This window comes from Syngnathoides biaculeatus, chromosome 5 (genome assembly GCF_019802595.1).
Source record: "Syngnathoides biaculeatus isolate LvHL_M chromosome 5, ASM1980259v1, whole genome shotgun sequence".
Taxonomy (NCBI): Eukaryota; Metazoa; Chordata; class Actinopteri; order Syngnathiformes; family Syngnathidae; genus Syngnathoides; species Syngnathoides biaculeatus.
The window spans coordinates 10,153,594-10,177,403 of NC_084644.1; the positions used below are offsets into that span (position 1 = coordinate 10,153,594).

Consider the following 23,810-nt stretch of genomic DNA (forward strand, 5'->3'; position numbering starts at 1 on the left):
TTGTTGTAGAAAGCTGTCAGGCTGGCGTCTCGCCCGCCGTCCCGCTGCTTTGGCCGCTTCCACCCTCTACTCGCTGCGGAGGAGCGTCCTGCCAGGTGAACATGTGTTGTCCGTGTGGCCGCTCTCTCGCCAGGTTACCCGTGTGCTCCTTTTCCCGCTTTCTACACATTCTGTCCGTTTCCACGCGAGATGAAAAATAATTCGATGAAATATGCTCAAATATTCAATGAAAACACACAAATATTCAACCCGAAAAAGATGCCAGTATGAAACAAAACACGCAAGTACTGCACCTAAATATATGAATACGACATCCGTCCATCCATTTTCTTAGCTGCTTATCCGCACCAGGGTCGAGGAGTGCTGCAGCTTATCCCAGATGTCATCAGGCAGGAGTCGGCGTACACCCTGAACTGGTTGAGGAATATTAAAAAAAAAAAAAAAACCTAAATGAAGAGACAAAAATATTTGATAAAATATGCTAAAATATTTGATAAAAAATACACTAATATTTAATGACACAAAAAATGCAAGCTTATTAGAAATGCCAAAAAATACAAGACAAAATGGCGCAAAAAAAAAAAACTTAAGTAATGGACAAAAAATACAAATAGTCTAAAATGTCAGCATTTAAAGAATAATGATGACACTATTGCACAATACAATAAAATATTATTTTTGAGAAAAAAGCCCAACAAGAATATTATCTGAAAAATGCCAATATATGAAGTGTCTTTATGTACGTGTTTGATGATCTCAACACTTGCGGTTGGGCTTTGGTGCATTTGTATGATTATCAATTATCTACGTTCTGTACATCCAAAACATTTTCAGCACTTAATTAGTCATTGAAGCGTGTGTGTGCGCGTGTGTGTGTGTGTGTGTGTGTGGTGTGTGTGTGTGTGTGTGTGTGTGTCGTGCGCACGTGATTGTGTGTCACTGTGTTTGCACATCCCCCGAGAGCGTTGATAAGTTTATTTAATCAATTCTCATTGAGGGAATTGTTAGACAGCCTCTGGTATTGTTCTCACGTTCCTTGCTAGTTTTTTTTTTCCTCTTTATTTGAAAAAAAGTTATTTTTTTAATGATATGCAATCATTAAAAAATCCTTTGGGCTTTTTTCTAGTGCTGCAATGTGATGCAATTAGTCTCGGTTTCGTTGCAACGCTCGAGAACAAATGTGCTTGAAGAGTTGTTCATTTATTATTATATTTTTTTTCATTTCTGTATTTAACAAAACACACACAATTGCATCAGAATTATGTATACAGTCCATCTGTTTGCTCTTATGAGCTGATGTTGAATGTAAGCGTTGTAGTTTTCATCACTTTTTGAGGTGAGGAAAGTATCGTTTACTGAATGGAAGCCAATTTCACTTTCCAGTATGTCGTAATTTGGTAGAAATGTCGACCAGGAGTGGATCCCCCCCCCCATCCAGAAAAAAAGTCTCAAGGAAAGATGCCCATAAAGACACGGTTAGGCGTCCATTTTACCATGAGGCCACTTCGCAGCATGCTTGAGTATCACGAGTGGACTCTTAAAAAAAAAAAAAAAATAAGTATCATGAGGCCATGCCCCCCCTAAAAAAAACAAAATGCAGGCATTTCAACATAGACCTAAAAAAAACAGCTCATCTTTCTTTTTCTTTTTTTTTTAACCTTACTGTAATTCCCGGCCTACAGAGCGCACCTGGTTACAAGCCTCAATGAGTACATTTGTAAAGGAAATACCATTTGGCGCATACATACGGCGCAGCTGTGTAAAAGTCGCAAGTCCCGCATTGAAACAAAGAAAGACGGCACACAGAAAGAGTTTAACGCTAAACGCTAGCGCGGTCCTAACACTAGCACTAATGCTTGCACCGGGCTAGCGCGAACGCTAACAGGGCCGGTTAAAATAAAAGTTACCAGCAAATATCACTTAGACATGCCAGTAACACAGCAGAAACACGGTAACACATCGCTAACGCTAAAAGTCACTTCCTTGGGTGATATATTCCTCATTCTTACATTTTCCATTCGAGTGCCCCCTTGCGACCATTAGAAAATCCTCCGCCGGCTCCCTGCATTCACTGCAGATCACAATATCATCTGCGAACAACATGGTCCAAGGGGATTCCAGTCTAACCTCGTCTGTCAGCCGATCCATTACTACCGCAAACAGGAAGGGGCTCAGCGCGGATCCCTGATGCAGTCCCATCTCCACCTTAAATTCTTCTGACAGATGGCACATCTCACCACTGTTCTGCTGCCCTCATACATGTCCTGTACTATTCTAACACATTTCTCCGCCACACCAGATTTACGCATGCAGTACCACAGTTCCTCTCTTGGTACTCTGTCATAAGCTTTCTCTAGATCCACAAAGTCACAATGTAGCTTCTTCTGTCCTCCTCTGTACTTTTCAATTAGCATAGCACATATCACGAGTAGACTCCGCAAAAAAAGTCTCATGAAGCCATGCCCACCCCAAAAAAAACCAACAAAAAAGGCAGGTATTTCAACATAGAGCTAAAAAAGCAGCTTCTTGTTTACCTTGTTTTTTTCTTTCCAGATATTCAACCCCCAAGCTAGTTTTTCACTAAGCAACGTAGAATTTGGTAGGCTTGTTCAGCATGAGTAGACCCACAGAAATTTTTTTTCCAAAATTTCCTTTCAAGGCGGCACCTTGGATCAGCTGGTAAAGCGTTGGCCTCACAGTTCTGAGGACCCGCGTTCGATCCTGGCCCCGCCTGTGTGGAATTTGCATGTTCTTCTCCTGTCCCTGCGTGGGTTTTCTCCGGGCACTCCGGTTTCCTCCCACATCCCCAAAACATGCGACATTAATTGGATAATCTAAATTGCCCCTAGGTGTGATTGTGCGTGCGACTATTGGTCTCGATGCACCCTGCGATTGGCTGACAACCAGTTCAGGGTGTACCCCGCCTCCTGCCCGTTGACAGCTGGGATAGGCTCCAGCACTCCCCGTGACCCTTGTGAGGCTAAGCAGCAAAGAAAATGGATGGATTAATTGGACACTCTAAATTGCCCTAAGGTGTGATTCTGAGTGTGTGTCTATGTGCCCTGCGATTGGCTAGCAACCAGTTCAAAGGTCTACCCCGCCTCCTCTCCGTTGACAGCTGGGATCAGCTCTAGCACTCCCATAACCCTCGTGAGGATAAGCAGCTAAGAAAACGGATGGATGGATATATCAGATAGATAGGTGGTGGTAAATTGAGAAAATGTTTAATTTTCGTCCTTGTATGTGAGTGGCGCATCCCCACACAGTCGCAGATATTGGTACTTATATAATATATAATACTAATTTATAATACTGCACATTTCGGGTTCAAACTTTATGCCAACTGTGACGGTGCATCCGGACTTCAATGTTGAAATTCTTGGACTGAGCGGAATGACAATGGACACCGGATCTACCGCGCTAGCGCACTTTAGCGGACAGCCGGCCGGCCGGCCCTCGCTCTTGTTCTAAAGGTCAGCGGTGCCGGACTCTCCCGGATCATTTCCACTGGGATGATCTCATTGTGGAGTCACTCCTGATCTTTTCGTGCACTCGGCTGTCATCTGACCACGCCACGTTGCGTAAACATTCATGGAAATTAAAAAGGGGAGGGAAAAAAATGGTAATCCCTGCTCAGTTGTCGATTTTTGGCTAAAAATAATCAGCACGCAGCGCTAAATTTACCCTCTCCGCCTCGGACCGAACTGCTCCAAATACGCTTCTGAGCCAGAATGGAAATGACCGACCTGGCTTTGGCTGCCGCGAATGAAAAACACTGAACGATGACTATGTTTGTTTTCATCGGGGATTATGGAATATGACAGAATCTGGTCGTCTCATTACATTTCATATCCGGGGGAATCTGCGCCCGCCGACGCTTTTATTTCTCTCGGCAAAGACGAGCGAGCCCGAGCCGAGGCCGGTGGTCCCGCGCGGATCCACAAGCTAGGTTAAACACAATTTAGAGCACAATTTGCGGGATTATCCCCAAGTGACGGGGAAACGGCTGCGCTCAGAGTTGCTGCGCCACACAAAAATACTCGAGAGCCCGGCTTGACCTTGACTGGGTCACGGTGTCAAAAATCCACTTAGATTCTATTTGAATCCGTTTAGTTCGGCTTCGGGCAACCTTCAGCCACGCCGCCTTTTATTTGAAATTGCATTAAGAAGCTCGGGCCTTGGCTCTCAATTACGCTTGTGGGAGCTTTTGGCAGGAGATTGAAGTGGAGGAGAAGAAATGTGACAATGAGCGTTTCAACTTTGGATTTTGCTCTCATGTTACAAATGACAGTTGAGTCAAAGTCGCACATTTCACGGCGTTTTATTGCAAAAGTAGAAAAGTTTTCATCCATGAATGTCAGCGTTCTTCTCCACATAGCGTCAACCCAAATAACAAAACGTCATTTTTAAGTTTTGCAGAGTTAGAACAGCATTGACAACAACGTGACAGACTGTAAATGCGTCGTGTTTTTTTAAATACATTATTAATCAATTTAAAGTGTTGGAAATTGAGAACAAATTTATTAACTAAAAGCAGATAGGAAATGTAAAACTTGTTTGTGCGCAATTATTTCACCTCAAAATTAAAAGTCTATATTATTCTATTTTTTTTTTAGACAATAACAAGTGAAACTAGTAAGGTTACGGTAAGTCCCGGCCTACTCAGCACGACGGAGCGCACCTGGTTACAAGCCTCACCGAGTACATTTGTCAAAAAAATACCATTTGGTACGTACATACATACGCCGCAGCTGTGTCAAAGCTGCAAGTGCCCACCCCACATTGAAACCCGAGATATTTACAAAGAAAGCCGCTATACAGAAAGATCTTAATGCTAGCGTGGCGCTAACGCTAGCCTAATGCTAGCACTAACGCTAACAGGGCTGGTTAAAAATAAAACTTACCGATAAATATCACTGAGACACGCCAGTAACACAGCAGCAACACGTTAGCACAGCGCTAACAGGGCTGGTAAAAGTCACTTCCTCGGCACTTATATTCCACCGGTCTCATTCCTACCTTTTCCGCTCGAGTGCCCCCTTGCGCCTGTTGGAAAAAATGCACAAATTAGCCGCGTAAACCGCAGGGTTGAAAGCGTGTGGAAAATGTTGCGGCTTGTAGGCCAGAAATTGTGGTATATATTTTTCAAATAGTCGGTTTTGTTAAAAATGGACATGTGTATTGCTTTTGTGCAGAAGGATCTGGTCAGGCATGAAGGTAAGTTTGCCTGTAGATTTATTTCCGTCCATCTGTTGCGCTCCATCGTCAGGCCATCTTTTTATTTATTGCATCAGTCATAACAATAATGTTCGATAAAGAGTTTGAGAAGATTAGTTAACCACAGTTGTTTGCTTTTGTAAAGTATTATAAGGCCATTTTTTCTGGTTGAGTTTTCGGGTTGTGCGCAGACATGGTCCGTACCATTTTCAACAACATTTGAGCCTAACATAGCAACAACATAGTAGCACGAACAGGGCTGGTAAAAAAACAAAAAAACAAACAAACAAACAAAATACACCAGTAAAAAAAAAAAAAACAGCCGCGGCAACACAGTAGCACAGCGCTAACAGGGCCGGTTTAAAAAAAAAAAAACATAACTAAATATCTGAGACGCGGCACTAACAGAGCAGCAACACGCTAGCACGACGCTAGCGGAACGCTACCGCAGCCCTAACAGGGCCGGTTGGAAGAAAAACATACCAGTAAAAATCACTGAGACATGGCAGTAATACAGCAGCAACATGCTAGCACAGTGGTAACGGTAGTGCAGCACTAACAGGGCCGATTAATTAAAAAAAAAAAAACATTCCGGTAAAAGTCACCTCCTCGGCACATATATTCCACCGGTCTTACTCTGACCTTTTCCGCTCGAGTGCCCCCGTGCGGCTGTTGGAAAAAGTGCACAAATTAGCCGCATCACCGGGTTGAAAGCGTGTGAAAAAAGTTGCGGATTATAGGCCGGAAATTACGGTATTTAGTTTTTGTAAGACAATTAAATTAGCCATTGAAGGTGGTTTTGGCTTGGTTTTGAGCCACCTTTTTTTTTTTTTTTTTTTTTTGAGGAGGTAAATATCATAATTGTGTATGAAGTAATGATTGACAGTGACTTAAGATAAATTTGCTAAATATTTTACCCTGAAAAGATGTTTGTCCGTTACAAGCAGTGGTAGGTCAATTAAAAAAAACACAACAAAGGCTTTACTTTTATCTGATTATTTGTTTGACAGTTTTTATAACAAGAGCTCCGAACTCTCTTCCCCTGGCAAAACTGCTCCATTTTGAGCACATGATTGAAATACATATAAAAAGGAATACATAAGTGTACCACCGTCATATAAATGATTATTCACCCTGTTTAGCAAACTGTTAACCCGCAAAACAAATCGATTTACAGATTCAAAAACAGTCCCAAGCATTTAAAAATCATTCCTGCTGCAATCATTGCACGTTATTTTAATGATGTTTTGTTTTCCTATGAAATCCTCGTTAAGCGAGTCTGGTCTTTTTTTTTTAACTTTGCACATATCTATGTTATAAACACGGTTCAGATACAGTAGACACAGTATGGAGATAGATTTGTGAGCTTTGCTAATGTTCCCGTCTTAAGAGAAGATCCTTAAAGGTCAAGTGTCATCCCTAGAAACCTTCTAAAATAGATATTAAAATAAAAAATACATCTAACAGTATTCACTTCAATGTCCACACCAAAAAATAAATATGAGCAGAGAGCGCGTCATCCACACGCAAAAGTTGCGGAAGTGTCACTCGACATCCAAGTATTCGCCATATTGGCTGCATTTACTGTCCGTGACCCCGGACATTACCCAATCGTTATGAGCCATATTTAGATGATATGCGGATCACTTCGAACTAACAACAGTATGTATGCGCCAGCCCGGCCGAAACCGTGCTCGTCCGCGAGACACGCCGCCGGAAGCCTTCGCCGGCGAGCCGTCCGACACGCACATCGACACATTTAGCACCCCTGTCATTCGTACGCGGATCTTTTGTTACGTTATGAGAAACCCGTACAATCCATTTTTCACGACGAACCGGGTCTCTTCGAAACTTACGAAGGGTAAATCCGTCCTCCCGAGTGTTCGAGCAATATCCAGCAATGCAACGAGCCGGCATTTCGGCTAACACAAAGGAACAACGAGCTAGCGTCCCGCAGGTGAAACTAATAGAAACAAACGAGTCCGCTTGATCGTGCTACTGCCTCCAACGTCACTTCCTGCTTCTTGTCGAAAACAAATGGCGGGAGTTACAAAAATACACATATGTCAAAATCTTGTTTTGTGGTGAAAAAACATTCATAATTCATTAATAACATACTAAAAATCATCCATTTCATGACACTTGACCTTTAAAGATAGCCACTTCCATTTAAAAAAAAAAAAATACAAATAAAAATGGCAGACTTCCCGTGTCTTTTCAGTTTTTCGCTCACGGTCGACGCAGGCGGGAGTTTTAAAAAGAATGTAAACTTGAAAGAAGTTTCGAGAGCTTAGCTTGTCCTGTGTGCTTTCATCTTCATGCTAAACTGTCCCCTCGATCCAAAATGGCAGACTTCCCGTGCGTTTTCACACATGGCTTCGAGAGACTTTTTTTTGTGTGTGTGTCTACATAATTTCACGTGGCGAAATAAAAGTGCTGTCAAGGACTGAATTTCACCAAAAAATCCAGGGGGCCATCGATTTGGATGTGCGTTAATATGGCAACGGGGCTCCTTCGACTCAGCCAGCAACAGAAGGTGAAACCAGAAGGAGGTCATGTGACACCACCCGCGTTACCAAAGGAACAAGTGCGGTCAAACCCAAAAAAATGGTCCAGGCGAGCGTCGTTACACGAGTAAAGCCAAACTTAACCTGAATTTGGAGGCAACGGGACTCAACGGGACTGCCAGCAAGGCAAGCAGCGCGAGCCGCCTCCCCGTCTTCTTACCGCCGTCTTCTGCTGTCAAAAAAAAAAAAAAAAAAAAGCGTTGGCAGCGACTCCCAACAAAAAACATTTCTGGCAAAGACGACTCGCGGCTCCGATTCTGCTTTGGGAGCAAAACGCTCTTTGATTACGAAACACGGAGGCCGGGAGATGAGTGTATTTCAAGATGCCTTTCTAAAACAGACGCATGACATTTCGGAGATTCGATATTTTTTTTCTTCTCTGCCGTTGCCACTTCCTGTTTTGCGAGGCGTGCGCGCACAGCTCGATCCCGCCTCGTTTCGGCTTCTCCCGTCTTCGTCTCTGTGGAGTTGTTGACAAAACCAAACCGATATTTTCATCAACTCACAGCCAAAATGAATCGAGACGCCGTTACCGGCCTATTGGTTCACAAAATAGTCCGAAACTGAGGCCTAAAATTGCTTCAGGATTATTTTTATGGCCGCATGAACCACCGTTTTGAGGAAGTTCCCGAAGTGACCGCATTGTTGATCTTGGTGAAGATTGTCGCCGTCAGCTGGAATCCTCGCAGTTCTCCGAAAAACTGTTTTGCAAAGATCTAAGAGCCATGTGTGATGCAATAAATAAAAAAAGGGCTGAGCTGACTAAACACTGGAATATGCGGAAAGCAATTTGCACCCAAACGCACCTTCGGGGCTGAGCAGTTGCAGTTTAATTTGAACAGAAATTATTTCACTCAAATGTATCTAGCGATCCGCCAATTGCTTACAAACATTATTCCTTGGGAATCAATAAAACTAAATAACTTGTAATTTAATTATTAATGAAAAGTGTTCATGTTGGTCAACCCCCCCCCCCACTTGTCATAACGCCACGCCCCCCAGTTTGAAAAGAAGTATCCAGACGGTCATTCTTCCAATGACACTGATATTTGACTCCTAAAGCCGTCAATGGCACCGAATGTTTCATTTTACAAGACTTTTCAGACACTTAGTGCCCAATTGAGCTATTTTTTGAACTGTTTCACAAAGCACACAAATAATAATCTATGAAAAAAATTACAATTTACCAGTGGCATGGTGGAAGACTAGTAAGGGCATCTTCCTCACATTTCTGTGGACCAGGGTTTAACCCCTCTGTGGAGTTTGTATGCTCTTCCCGTGCCTGCGTTGGTTTTCTCCGGGCACTCCGGTTTCTGGTTTCATTAATTGGACTCTCTAAATTGCCCCTAGGTGTGATTGTGAGTGCGACTGTTGTCTGTCTTCATGTGCCCTGCGATTGGCTGGCAACCAGTTCAGGGTGTACCCCGCCTCCTGCCTGTTGACAGCTGGGATAGGCTCCAGCACTCCCACTACCCTTCTGAGGATAAGCGGCTCAGCTAATGCAAACTCCGGGGTTTCTGTTCATCAATTATATTTTGGCTTGCTCGGCGAGCTCGACCAATAAAGATTTGATCAGTATCAACAACAGGGATTTTTTTCTTCCATCCATCCATTTTCTTTGCCGCTTATCCTCACGGGGGTCATGGGGAGTGGTATTTTTGTCATAAATTTTGGGTATTATCGCTAGTATTTGTGTATTTTTTGTAATATTTTTGTAGGTTTTTTTTTTTTTTATTACATGTGTGCCTTTTTGTCAGTTGTTTTGGAAATTATCCATCCATCCATTTTATGAGCTGGTGAGATTGTGAGTGCAGCTGTTTGTCTTAATGTGCCCTGCGATTGGCTGGCAGCCAGTTCAGGGTGCACCCCGCCTCCTGCCCGGTGACAGCTGGGATAGGCTCCAGCCCTCCTCGCGACCCTCGTGAGGATAAGCGGTGAAGAAAGTGGATGAATGGATGGAAACGGCAATATTTTTGCTCAAGGTTATCAAACCGTCAGAATGTGATACTGCCTCATGCTTAGTCTCCAGTAGGGTTGACAATTTTATTGTATAATATTAGCTCGGTGGCGGTAAAGCATTGGCCTCACAGTTCTGAGGACTAGGGTTCGAATCCCAGCCCCGCCTGTGTGGAGTTTGCATGTCCTCCCCGTGCCTGCGTGGCTTTTCTCCGCGCACTCCGGTTTCCTCCCACATCCCTAAAACATACAACATTAATTGGACACTCCGAATTGCCCCTAGGTGTGATTGTGAGCGCAACTTGTTTGTCTCAACCAGTTCAGGGCGTACCCCGCCCCCTACCCGTTGACAGCTGGGATAGGCTGCGACACTCCCTGCGACCCTCGTGAGGATAAGCGGCAAAGAAAATGGATGGATGATTTGCACTGTCGACTAAGGGCGAGAATCTCATCATTTTGACTAAAAACTGCAACTGCAGCGTCACAATTATTTCTCGCTGCGTTTCCGTACCTTCCGAGAGCCCTGGAAGTCGTTAAGATGTTTGCTCTTAACGGGAAGATTTGTCAAACGGGGAAGTTATTTTTCTTTTTTTCAAAAGAGAGAACCAAAAACAAAGCGCTGCTCGCTCGCAGTCTGCGGAGAGCAAAAACGGCGCTGGAAAGACGAGAAAGCGAAAGAGAAAGCGCGCACTTGTTTGGTGTCAGCACGGCAGGCATTAGATAACGTTTTATTTGATGCTGTTCAATGGCTAACTCGTCCTCACCTCTCGCCCGGGCCTCTCCAGCCCACACACACACACACACACTCACATCCGCCCACTCGCACACACACACACACACACACACACACACACACACACGCTCTCTGGAGATTTCTGGCACTTGTTTATGTTATTGAACTGGTTATCGCATTACAGCTGCAACTCCAGAGTCCTCCAGCTTCCGCTAGGAGGATACGAAGTCAAAGTGTTTTTTAGCGTCCCGCTTGCGCGCCGCCATTGTGTGACACTCTTCACGGCGTGTGCGCGCGCAGGTGTGCGCGCGTGTTGCCTTGTTTCCGGCTCGTCAGTTGCTTCGCGCGAGCAGATCTCGCTTGTCGATGTTATCTGCAGCACTGTTGTTGTTGTTTTAAGCAATACGATGTACAGTGACCGCAAGTGCCGTCCTACCGTTTGTTTACTCAACTGCAGAAATGGAGTCATACCATGATTATGTATCTTGTAATTGAATAACATGGTAATTACCTCATTTGTATTGCAATGGAAGCAGACAATCTTAATTCATAAATCCATTGCAATTGGGGTGAATTGTATAGGAGTAACTCTTGTCATATCATGTCATAATTCGAATAATTGTATGTATTTATAGCCATCCATCCATTTTCTTAGCCGCTTATCCTCACGAGGGGGGCAGGGAGTGCTTGAGCTGATCCCAGCTGTCAACGGGCAGGAGGCGGGGCAACCCTGAACTGGTTGCCAGCCAATCGCGGGGCGCATCGAGACAAACGCCCCCGCTCGCAATCACGCCTAGAAGTGTAATATTATATATTAGTATGATATAGTATATAAGGGTTGGCATGGTGGATCAGCTGGTAAAGCATTGGCCTCACAGTTCTGAGGACCCAGATTCAATCCTGGTGCCGCCCGTGTGGAGTTTGCATGTTCTCCCCTGCCTGCGTGGGTTTTCTCCAGGCACTCAGGTTTCCCCCCCACATCCCAAAAACATGCAACATTAATTGAACACTCTAAATTGTCCCTAGGTGTGATTGTGAATGCAGCTATTGTTTGTCTCGATGTGCCCTGCGATTGGCTGGCAACCAGTTCAGGGTGTACCCCGCCTCCTACCCGTTGACAGCTGGGATAGGCTCCGGCACTCTCCGCGATCCTTGTGAGGATAAGTGGCTAAGAAAATGGATGGATCCACGGTTAGTATATAAGTACTACTATCTGCAACCAAGAGTGCAACTGTGTGGGGATGCGCCACTCACATACAAGGACGAAAATTAAACGTTTTCTCAATTTACCACCCCCTATCTATCTGATGTATCCATCCATTTTCTTAGCCGCTTATCCTCACAAGGGTCGCGGAGAGTGCTGGAGCCTATCCCAGGTGTCAACGGGCAGGAGGCAGGGTACACCCTGAACTGGTTGTCAGCCAATTGCAGAGCACATAGCGACAGACAACAGTCACACTCATGATCACACCTTAGAGCAATTTAGAGTGTCCAATTAATCCATCCATTTTCTTTGCCGCTTATCCTCACAAGGGTCACGGGGAGTGCCACAGCCTGTCCCAGCTGTCAACGGGCAGGAAGCAGGGTGCGCCGTGAACTGGTCGCCAGCCAATCGCAGGGCACATGGAGACAAACAGACGGACTCACGATCACACCTATGGACAATTTAGAGTGTGCAATGAATGTTGCGTGTTTTTGGGAAGTGTGAGGAAACCGGAGTGCCCAGACAAAACCCACGCAGGCACGGGGAGAACATGCAATGTCCACACAGGCGAGGCTGGGATTGAACCCAGGACCTCAGAAATGTGAGGCCAATGCTTTCCAGCTGATGCTGCCATATGTTTTTATCCATCGATCCATTTTCTCAGCCGCTTATCCTCACAAGGGTCGCAGGGAGTGCTGGGGCCTATGCCAGCTACCTTGAGCACCATGAACTGGTTGCCGTTGATATTGCAAACTGGAATTTGGAGTTTGTCGTATTATATCGCAGTGAAGAAGGCGCGACTTTCAGCTTGTTCCCGCCAGGGGTTGCCGGAGCGAGTCCCTCTCATGATTCATTTGGCACAGTTTTTGACACCAGATGCCCTTCCTGGAGCTGCCCACCCATTGCTGTCAGGGCTCGGGACCAGCAGTGCCTGGGAATTGGTGCGCTGACGGGGAATCGATGAGTCCTATATTAGATCAGAGGCACTTTTAATACATTTTTTTTAATACATATTTTCATCTTCGGGCTGACCTACACACCACCTGTGTGTGTGTGTGTGTCGGGTTGCTGACTTTGTGTCACGCATGTCGCCGCGGTGTCAAGATGACAGTGTTAGCGACTCCTCATAGTGGTTTGCGACCACTCGCTGTCAACCCAGCCCACCGTGGTTGTTGTGCACCGCGTTCATGAATATGAAGTATGAAATAAAGTTTTCGCCTCACGCAGCGATAACAGCAGCAGTTCAGCAATCGGCGACAAAGTCGTTTGGTGGTTTTGTAAAAGTCGCAACTTTTTTTTTTTTCAGTTGTTTATGCCCGCACGGCAGGAATGTACCACGCGCAGATGTTTTTTTTCCTCGCTTGCTTTTGTCGTCAAAAGAACAACAAACATTAAAAATGCTGCGCTCGTCCCAAATATCCCGCCGCAATTCACTTTTTTTTTTATTTTCCTTCGACAAAAGTTGATAAGTGGGAACGTCAGCATCTCGTTCGTCACTTGTTTATGCTCGCAAACCGCTTTCACTATGAATAACTTCCCACGAGAGAATTTGGTAATAAACGATGAAGCAAACGGTAAAAGCAGAAAATTGTTTTTGACCAACAACAAGCTAATTTTGTCAAACATTCAAAAACATTCTCGTAGTTGTTTGTAAGCATACATATTTAAAAACAACCCTCATCAATAAGTGAATGTTTTCCCAACAATTGTGCATTTTGAGAACGAGAATAAATAAGTGTTTTTGCAGATAAAATTTGAAGAAGAATATGAAGAAAAAAATAGCTTTGGGCGTTCCATATATCCATTATTATTCATACATAAATGTCTTAGTTTTACAAGAAAAATAGATTGCACATGAAATAGATTTTTTATTGGTTCTATGAGCATAAATAATAATTGCATCGTGCCTTTGTTGTAATATTGGCTTTTATATTTAGGCTTTACCCAATCAGGAATTTTGAGGCTGATCAGAGATCAGCAAGTTTAAAAAAAATATGATCAATGTTCATTTACTGTATATATTTATGTTCTGTACTTCGCATAGCTTCAAAAATATTCTCTAGTCAGATTATCGTGTCAAACATTACAACATGACAGAAATAATGTCTGCTAACTTACTGTAATTAAATTATTGTAATTAAATTACTACAACTTTAGAGCATGATTCAAATGAACGCCGGCATGTTTACGTACTGTTAATGCTAGCACTAGCTTGCTAGGCTCTATAATATTTTGTTGGTTGCTTGTGAGCCGTATCGGATTAAAAGTACGTGAACATACCTCAAACGATCCTTGTACAAACACCTTCTACCAAGTACCGATCAGCCGATCAGGATGTAATTAATGTCTGTTACCGATCAAGCCGTTCAGAGCGCTATAGTCGAGTATCGCATCATCATTCAAGTGAATTGTATCATAAATCCAGGTGTACATTATCAGAATATGCAATAAATAATAAACATGTAATTAGCGCAAATTGTATTGTAATTGCATTGCATCTGAATTGTACTAAATCATATTGCATCGTAATGGGCAAGAATCATATTTCATTTTAATTGGACTAAATCACATAACTGCAGTAAATCGTGTGCAGTGGATCGTATCGTAATTGAAATAGATTGTACATATCAGGCTACATCATAATTAGGGAGATTCATATTGCGTGACATTTGGAGAAAATCACATCACGTCTTCATTGGTGTCATTATATAATCTTATTGCAAATGTTTTGGATGGCTTTGTTATTGGCATAAATAATGTAATTGGTCTGGATGATATCTCTTCAAATTGTAGTAGTACTGTATATCCTATTACATATTATTTGGAATGTATTGTACTGTAATTGGAGTCATAGCACACCGGATTGTATTTGGAGTAAATCATATTGTAATTGTATTTTGTTGCATCAATTTTGGACTCAATCGTATTGTATCACAATTGAAGTGAATTGTATCACATCGTAATTACAATATAATTGCATCCTGTTGGAGTAGATCATATTGCATCGCGAATCATATTTCCTTGCATTGTAACTGGAAGATAAATGGCATCCCATCATGATGGGAGCTAATCATAATTTGTTTATCATATCTGCATCGTATTTGGAGTGAATCATATCGGAATTGGACTCGTGACGCATCGTGCTGTAATTGGAGTGAATTCATACTTTATTGACTTGTGGTTTTCCATTTTAATTTGAATAAATCGTATTACATTTGTAATATTATTAACTTGGAATTCATCTGCATTGAATTGGAGTAAATTAGATCGGAATTGTTTGGTAACGTAATTATCCCATGTCATCATTTTTAGTTCATCATATCACGTTAGGCGGCACGGTGGATCAGCTGGTAAAGCGTTGGCCTCACATTTCTGAAGTCCCACGTTCGATCCCGGCCCCACCTGTGTGGAGTTTTCATGTTCTCCCCGTGCCTGCGTGGGTTTTCTCCGGGCACTCCGGTTTCCTCCCACATCCCAAAAACACGCAACATTAAATGGACACACTAAATCGCCCCAAGGTGTGTTTGCGAGTGCGACTGTTTGTCGTGTGTTTGCGAGTGCGACTGTTTGTGTGCCCTGCGATTGGCTGGCAACCAGTTCAGGGTGTACCCCGCATCTCGCCCGTTGACAGCTGGGATAGGCTCCAGCACTCCCTACGCGACCCTCGTGAGGATAAGCGGCAAAGAAAATGGATGGATGGATGAGTTATTAGAGCATGGGTTTGTCTTTGGTATTCAAGTTATGGAAGTAAGCAAGCATAAACATTGGTTGCAAATGGAAAAAATACATTTGGACAGTAAAAATTGTTGAAAAATGGTGCATCTTGTCAGATTTTTCTCAAAATTATCAATTGAAAAATACTACCATGAAAAAATATTTTCACGCTGAATACAGGATTTTCTTTTGCAGTCAAATATTGGTAGTAAGCAACATATCATTTGAGAATACTTAATATAGGATGAGTAGACGCCCTCCCTACGCGACCCTTGTGAGGATAAGCGGCGAAGAAAATGGATGGATGTGCTCAAAGAGAAGTTTCGTTCAAGTGTGACCTGTGGATGTCATGTCATCCGGCGCGTGCCACGTGTCATCATGTGTGACTGCACATTGTTTCCTATTCTAGTAAAGATGACAGATTAGCATGACTGCTTGTTCTTTTCTTCTTCCTCCACTGCTGCTGCCGCTGCTGATAATGCAGCCACCTCCTCCTCCTCCTCCACCGAAGCAAAGAAGCTTACGGCTTCTAGCCTTTAGCTCGGCTCGCCGCTTGCATCTGTCGCCGCGCGCACGCAAAAAAAAAAGGCCTCTCCCGACACTCGCCGGAGGGTCATCGAGGCTCGTTTTCCTGCCCAGAGAAGAGGCGGGTGATGCGGCTTTTCAGTCCAGGACAATTCCTCCGGAGTCACAACAGGTGTGCGCGTGCGTACACCTGTTCACGGAAGACGCGGGTGCGTGCGCGCGCTTTGAGGGTGAAGTGTGAGCCCCGCAAAGGTGGGAGGGTAGAGAGGGGGGGGGGGGGCGGAGGACTTATGGAGGGTCGCCTGTGACCCACCTGTAGCCTGTCAGCTGTTGTAAGCTTGTTAAAACGTCAGCTGTTTCTGAGGGCAAGTGTGCGTGTCGGTTGGGGGTTGGGAAACGGGTGTGGGTGGGGGGGGGGGGGGTCGTGTAGTCAGTTGCCGGTCGCACATACTGCGTCTTGTGTCCTTTGGGGGTTTCGTCATGTGTCGGCCGGCGTGAAAATCCTGCTGCATTAGTAAATACTTCATCAAATGTCACTTTTCAAATTAGTGCCGTACACTCTGCTTTATCAGAAGGGAAGTCTGTGCGCAGTGCATCATGGGATATACTGTACTTCTTTTCGAGTGACCATTGGTCATTTATCCATCCATCCATTTTCTTCACTGCTTATCCTCACGAGGGTCGTGGGGAGTGCCGGCGCCTATCCCAGCTGTCAACGGGCAGGAGGAGGGGTACGCCCTGAACTGGTCGCCTGCCAATCGCAGGGCACATCGAGACAAACAACTGCACTCACAATAATACCGAGGGGCAATTTAGAGTGTCAAATTAATGTTGCATGTTTTTTGGGATGTGGGAGGAAACCCACGCAGGCACGGGGAGAACATGCAACCGCCAAACAGGCGGGGCCGGGATTGAACCCGGGACCTCAGAACTGTGAGACCAACACTTTACCAGCTGACCCATCGTGCCGCCCATTTACTATTTAGTGCACTATAAAGGGGATAACCTATCGTCACATTTAAACAGTACTGCAAAATGGCCGGCGGCACGGTGGTGGCTCAGCTAGTAAAAGGTTGGCCTCAGCGGTTCTAAGGTCCCAGGTTCAATCCCAGACCCGCCTGTCTGGAGTTTGCCTCGGGGCACTCCGGTTTCCGCCCACATCCCAAAAACATGCAACATTAATTGGAGACTCTAAATTGCTCCTAGGTGTGATTGTGTGTGCAGCTGTTTGTCTCTATATGCCCTGCGATTGACTGGCGACCAGTTCAGGGTGTAGCCCGCCTCCTGCCCGTTGACAGCTGGGATAGGCACCAGCACTCCCCGCGACCCTCGTGAGGATAAGCAGCAAAGAAAATGGATGGATGGATACAAAATGGCCAACGCACAAGCTAGCGGATAGGGTGTGAGCCGGAAACCATTTTGAATGGGCCGGACCCGCCCAGCAGCACAACCCGACGTCCGCGTCCGTTCGCTTTGGCCCGCTGCTAAACTTCCAGCTTCTTCTTTTCGACCTCCCGAGCAAATCTTTGTATTTAATCGGGCCCGTCCGCCCGTATTTCACCGCACGTAAGCGAAACGTCTGCCGCCTCCCGACCGGTCGCGACGCGGGAGTCATCGCAGCTGTCGGGTGATTTATGACTTTAATTTACTCGACAGATTAGAATATAACGCGGCCACATGGGTCGGCGTTCTTAATGAGGATTTTGCAGCGAAGTGCCGTCTCGTTGCGGATTCTTCATTGTATTGATTTCCGCGTTCAAAACGAACGAGACGTGGAAACAGCTGAGGACGTTTTTGAGTTTGGCCGCTCTGCCGGATAGACACGCGGCGTCTGTTCGGGCTCGTCGGGACGCTCTTGAACTTTCACCTTTGGCTGTGACAGCCCAGGAGCGGGGGAGGGTTAGTCGAAAAATAGGGAAATAGAAATACTAGTGATTCACTTATGAAAGTGTAAATGTCAAAATATTACGTGAACTAACCACAGCAAAAGCATTAACTCTCCGAATGCATATATGAGAAACGGTTGACAGAAAACCATCCATCCATTTTCTATGCTGCTTATCCTCACAAGGTTGCGGGGGATACTGGAGCCGAACCAAGAGGCGGGGTACCTTCTGAACTGGTTCCCAGCCAATCGCAGGACACATATAAACAGACAACCATTCGCAGTCACATTCACACCTACGGGCAATTTCGAGTCTTCGTGGATGTTTTGGGGATATGGGAGGAAACCAGAGTACCTGGAAGAAAAACTACACAGCCACGGGCAATTCACGCAAACCCGTTGAATCCCGCCTAGTCCTCCGGACTTTGAGGCAGATGTGCTCACTAGTAACAAATATGAGAAATAATAGACCAGTGTGAAAGATACTAATTTATTATGTGAACAATACTCGGCACAAAATATAGAATATGAGAAAATACAGAAACAAAATGGGTGGCACGGTGGAGCAGCTGGAAAGCGTTGGCCTCAAAGTTCTGATGTCCCGGGTTCAATCCCGGACCCGCCCGTGGAAAATTTCCATGTTCTCCACGTGCCTGTGTGACTTTTCTTTGGGCAGTCCGGTTTCCTCCCACATTCCAAAAACATGCACCATTAATTGGAGACTCTGAATTGCCCATAGGTGTGATTGTTAGTGCAGCTGTTTGCCTCGATGTGCCCTGCGATTGACTGGCAACCAGTTCAGGGCGTACCCCGCCTCCTGCCCGTTGACAGCTGGGATAGGCTCCGGCACTCCCGTAACCCTCGTGAGGATCAGCGGCAAAGAAAATGGATGGATGGACAAAAACCAAATATTAGATGTCAGAACACAAACTAAGCGTGCAGCAAAAGAGAATTGAACGTGCTGTGTATTTAAACACCAAAATGTTCATACAAACCATATCATTTTGTCCAATGAAAGTTTGATACATATTATGAAACGCCATAGCTGGGCTAACAAAAATAAACATGAATGTAATGGTTTTTATAACCCTTCACACAACTGCTACTTGAACACGCAGCGCAGCAACGGATAGAAACCGAGCTCGCAGGCCATACTTGGTTTGAACTGGAGATTAGTTGGGGACCTTCTCTGCCTCTTCTTCTTCGCTTTCAGTCGAGCTCAGCGCTGCCAAGCATGCCGTGGCACAATGTGGTACAACAGTGAAGGCGTGCAAATTTCAGCTTGCCCGTGGACCGTAAAATCAACGACGTGCGAAGGATGAATCGCGATGTAGCAGAGTGGAGCGCTGCACCTGTCTGAAAGTCAAAAGACGCTCGTTTGGAATGGTTGCAGTGTCACTTTGAGGCTGTGAAAAGGTTGATCAGCGAGCGGCTGAGCAGCTTTCAAGAACTTGTTTCAGCTTTTTGTCTGCCGCGTGTTCCGCGTTCAATTATGACGCGACAGGATTTGTCAAAACGCGCGCGGGAGAGCGTGTACAATTGCCACACAATGTAGGTCAGAGCAGACGAAAGCTTTGTCATTTTTCTTCTAATTTCTCCAACATACCGCAGGGAGGAGGGAAGGCAGAGGCCGATTTGCATAACGCCGTCAAAGCCGCGCGAGCGCGTCGTGTTCATTTCCACGCTTGTTTGTGGCAAACCAGCGTAACTTCTTCTTCTTTGGAAAGCGGCGCGCACAAACAAACAAACAAACAAACATGGCGAACGGCGTTTGGCAACCCGGGGAACAGGAGCCGGGCTTTCGGCTTAAAATGCGTGTGCCCGTAGGCCGACTGGCTGCTTCTTCACAGTCTTCTTCTTCTTTTTGGACAAGAACGTGTCGCTGCCTCCCCCACCCAACCTGGCAGGGCCTCGCTTGGCTCGGCAAGAGAGCGGAGGAAGGATCACAGATCCTGCTTTCGGGCTGCTGGCCAACATCGTGTCTTGCGCTCGGAGGGATGGGGGAGAAAAAAAAAAAAGGTGGTTTTACTTGATCGTTGTCGGACAGAATGGACCTCAACGGTCCTGGGATTGTTGCAGACAATACAAATGTAATACACGTTTAAAAACATACCTATAATATGACAGTAAAACAAAAATAGCTGGCAAAATTATTAGTTTAGAATATTGAATGGATACTAGAAAGAAAATGCACAAACTTTTTGAAAATAGAAAAAGATTAGCAAAAAGTACTGTATTTGAAAAGTAAATCTACGACATTTAAAAAATGAGAAAAAAAACAATATTACAATTTGGAAAAAATTCTCAAAAGAAAAAAAAATATTTGAAAATCTAAAAATATTAGAAAAAAATATTGTATAAATACAATTATACAAAAAATGTTTGGACAAAAATATTAGTTAAAAATACAAAAATATCCAATAACAACAATTGCTATTTTTACTTGATTGTTCTAATTATGTACGGACCTCAACGGTCCTAAATTTTGCAGACAATACTGGAAATAATAAAAAGACTTTACATAAATATTTGAAAAAGAAAGAAATATTTGGAAAAATAGTGGAGTATAAGGAATATATATATATATATATATTTTAATTTATAAGGAATAATTCCTTTTATACGTTTATCTGAGATGGCACACTATGTTACGTTACTACGTTAATATGTAATGCAAACACCATAGTTTGGCTCCTGAAACAAACATCAGTGTAGCAGTATTTATAAATGTATTTATTAGAGCACTAAAGACGGTGCAACACATGGAGACACAACAAACAATAATACACACAGGTATATAGTTTTCATATGGTCGGCAACTTTTGCCAGAAGATCAGCGGAACCAGTTTGTCCTTCAAAATAAAAAGCTCGGCTCTTGTACTGTAAAAGGAGTGACCGAGTCCTTGTGAGCGACAGCCGCTGGGCTTCCCAAGGAAGAACTCCCAGCCCGGTGCCCTTTCTTGACCTTCGAGTCTCCGCCGGGGCTGCGAGGGTGTGGGAAACGAGGGGCCGACAGAGGGTGGAACAGTCGCGTCATTGACTTTCCATACAACGTCGCGAATGTCCGAGAGGGTTTGTAGCTGTCGCGTCTGTGCCAGCAGCCCTGTGGACCACATTCCAACAAGCGGTCACGTCTGGAAGTAATAATAATATGGAGAAATTACGCCGAGCTGCCAGGAGCCCAAAAATGTGCCTGATGATGTGAAAAATATACAACAGCGCTCAACTAAACAAACAAAACAAAGCTAACTGCCATTAGTGGCTGCGGCCTTATCTCCAAAGTCCCGCTCTGATTTACTTCCCCCGCGCGCAAGGCCGCCTGGAGTTCCTCAAAAACTGCTAGCCGCTTAACTCAAATCATTTTCAGATCAATTTCGGGAACTTGGATCATTTCTCACGGCACACCGGATGATCGGGAATCACTAGACAAATTTCATGATTTGGTGTAAACGTTTGGTTTAACGCAGATTCAGAAAAATATTTCGCGACTTAAAACATTGAAAACTGATCGACTCGACTCACACAATGGTGTGAATAAACTGGTCTGATGTGAAAGTTTCAAAATAATTGGCTTTAAATCACTGCAAAGTTGTAAACTACACTCCCAAGATGGCATGAAAGGTACATTTTAAGTGTAAAATAAAAAAAAAAAAAAAACATTTTATGACTTCTTTCTTAAAAACACTCATGAAAAAATTGACTCCAGTTCTAAAATGTCTCATAAACACCTGCTTTGAGGTAGAAAATGGACAAAAGGATCGCCATGATGAGAGGCACTAGCTACCTGCTAGCTTGCAGACTAAAGAGCACAGTACCCTTGGCTACCGTAATTCCCGGCCTACGGAGCCCACCTGGTTACAAGCCTCACCAAGTACATTTGTAAAGGAAATATCATTTGGTATGTACATACGCCGCAGCTGTGTAAAACCCGCAATTGTCCACATTGAAACACGAGATATTTACAAAGAAAGACTGGAGAAAGAAAGAGTTTAAGGCTAGCACGGCGCTAACGCTCGGGCTAATGCTAGCGCTAACGGTAACAGTGCCGGTTAAAGTAAAACTTACCGGTAAATATCACTGAGACACGGCAGTAACACAGCAGCAACACGCGAGCACAACGCTAGCGCAGCGCGAACAGGGCCGGTATAAGTCACTTCCTCGGCACATATATTTCACCGGTCTCTTTCTTACCTTTTCTGCCCGAGTTCCCCCTTGCGGCAAATTAGCCGCATCACCGCACAAACCGCAGGGTAGAAAGCGTGTGAAAAAAGTCGCGGCTTGTAGGCCGGAAATGACGGTAATTATAACTTAAGTAACCTGGAATTGCCGTGGCTCACTACTGGTGGTCTCAGGGACGATTCAGTTCTGATTTATTGTGGACACGGACTCGTTTAGACACCAAAGTGCGTCGTTGGGTGCCGTTTTGACCATGCAAAAAATGAATTACGGAAAACTGTTAACTTCTACAGTTTATCTCCACAATACAGTACTACATCTTCAAAAATGTACATGTAACCGATTTAAAAACAAAATCTCTGAATTCACTTTACAGGTCTTTAAAACACTGTAGTGCGATCAACTCGACTCCTGAAATGGGATCAACGGCTAGTTTGGTGGGAAAAAACATTTTTTCAAAAAAAGATCGACATGACTAGAGGCGCTTTGCAATCAGGCGCTGGTGTTCTTATCTCGAAAGTCACTTCCTTAGGTCGTGACCCCACTCAGGGGCTGGCGTTCCTCAAACACCATCGGCCTTTTAAATCTGCAACGTTTTGTCGTGCAGGGATTCCCGAGCTGTGAGAAAAAGCGGTGCCAAAGTCTCAAGGGTTACGTTGGCTACGTCGGTTTTTGGGTCACGGTTTGGTTCGCGTTGGGTACAGTAACTGAACAGAATGCAAAACAATCATATTTGTTTTCATCTTTTCTGGAAACAGGAACACATTGTATGAAATTTAAAATGAAATCCCGTCACTGAACAGCTTTATAGAGATTTTTTTCTTTTTAGGAATGTGCAAATTAAGCAGTTTGTTTTGTTTTCTTAAAAGGGGGATACAGACGAGTGCAACAGTAACGCTTCGAATCCCCCCCCAAAAATCTCAAATCTTTTTGTTTCAGGAACGTACAAAATCCAAAGTTTGTCTTCATTTCAGTAAATTAAGGAGGCAACAGCATGAAATATTGGAGTATAAAAACCCCAGTGAGCTTAATAATACATAAACATATCCATCCATCTATTTTCTGAAACGCTTATCCTCACTAGGGTCGCAAGCTATCTTCGAGCGAGAACTGGTCGCCAGCCAATCGCAGGGCACGTAGAGACAAGCAACCATTTGCACTCACAATCACACCTACGGGCAATTTAGAGTTGTCAATTAAGTGGGACTTGAACCCCAGTCCTCAGAACAGTGAGCTAGATGTGCTAACCACTAGGTCAGTATACAAAAGGTCATTTCTTCCCTGGAAAGTAAAAACTCAAAAGTTTTGCTTTTTTTTTTTTTTAAAAAAACTTTTAAGTGTTTAATCTTATTACACCGGTTTCCCCTCAATATCACTACCAACGTCTATATCAATATTATCTATATTTGGGCGGATACCCCCCCCGCCCCCCACTACTGTGCAGTTTGGCCGAGAGGCACGAGACATCAGCGCTGTGTTTGTACGACTCTCCGACAGCTGAGCATGTGCGTGCGCTTGTGCGGCTGCCTTTGTGAGGACGGCGCAGTTCAAATCATCCGAGCGCTGATCCGAGATCCCCTTTGAGACACGTTCAAGTGTTAAAAGGTGATTTAAAGGGGCTGCTGAAAAAGGTCAAAATGTAGTATCAAGACAAATTATTGATCCGTAAATAGTTTTTTACGGTACGCGCGCTAAGTTGACGATGCTTGCTGGGGTGCACATTCATTTCTGCCTACAATATTTAATCCCTAGTTATTCCTGTTTTCATCCACTTGCAGTTGATATTTAACATTATTTTCTATCAGATTTGACAGTATTAAAAGTGTACTAACA

The 23,810-nt window shown here is 44.3% G+C and overlaps 1 protein-coding gene and 1 long non-coding RNA gene across 9 annotated transcripts in view; one reads left to right on the plus strand and one right to left on the minus strand.

Moving 5' to 3' along the window:
- mef2d (myocyte enhancer factor 2d) overlaps positions 1–23,810 on the plus strand; it is a 112,304-nt gene that overhangs the window by 7,659 nt on the left and 80,835 nt on the right. Inside the window, exon 3 of one of the 7 annotated variants that reach the window (XM_061819505.1) lies at positions 10–95. The exons of the other annotated variants lie outside the window; for them this stretch is intronic. The gene's annotated coding sequence lies outside the window, so the exon portion shown is untranslated. The remainder of the gene's footprint in view (positions 1–9; positions 96–23,810) is intronic. 7 annotated transcript variants of the gene reach the window in all.
- Positions 40–8,747, minus strand: LOC133500607 (uncharacterized). 2 transcript variants are annotated; one of them, XR_009794983.1, is made up of 4 exons: positions 7,869–8,747; positions 4,905–5,046; positions 294–413; positions 40–170 (listed from the first exon to the last, which is right to left on the minus strand). It is a non-coding gene; the product is annotated as an uncharacterized LOC133500607 (long non-coding RNA). The 2 variants fall into 2 exon arrangements; XR_009794982.1 differs by having other exon boundaries at positions 92–413.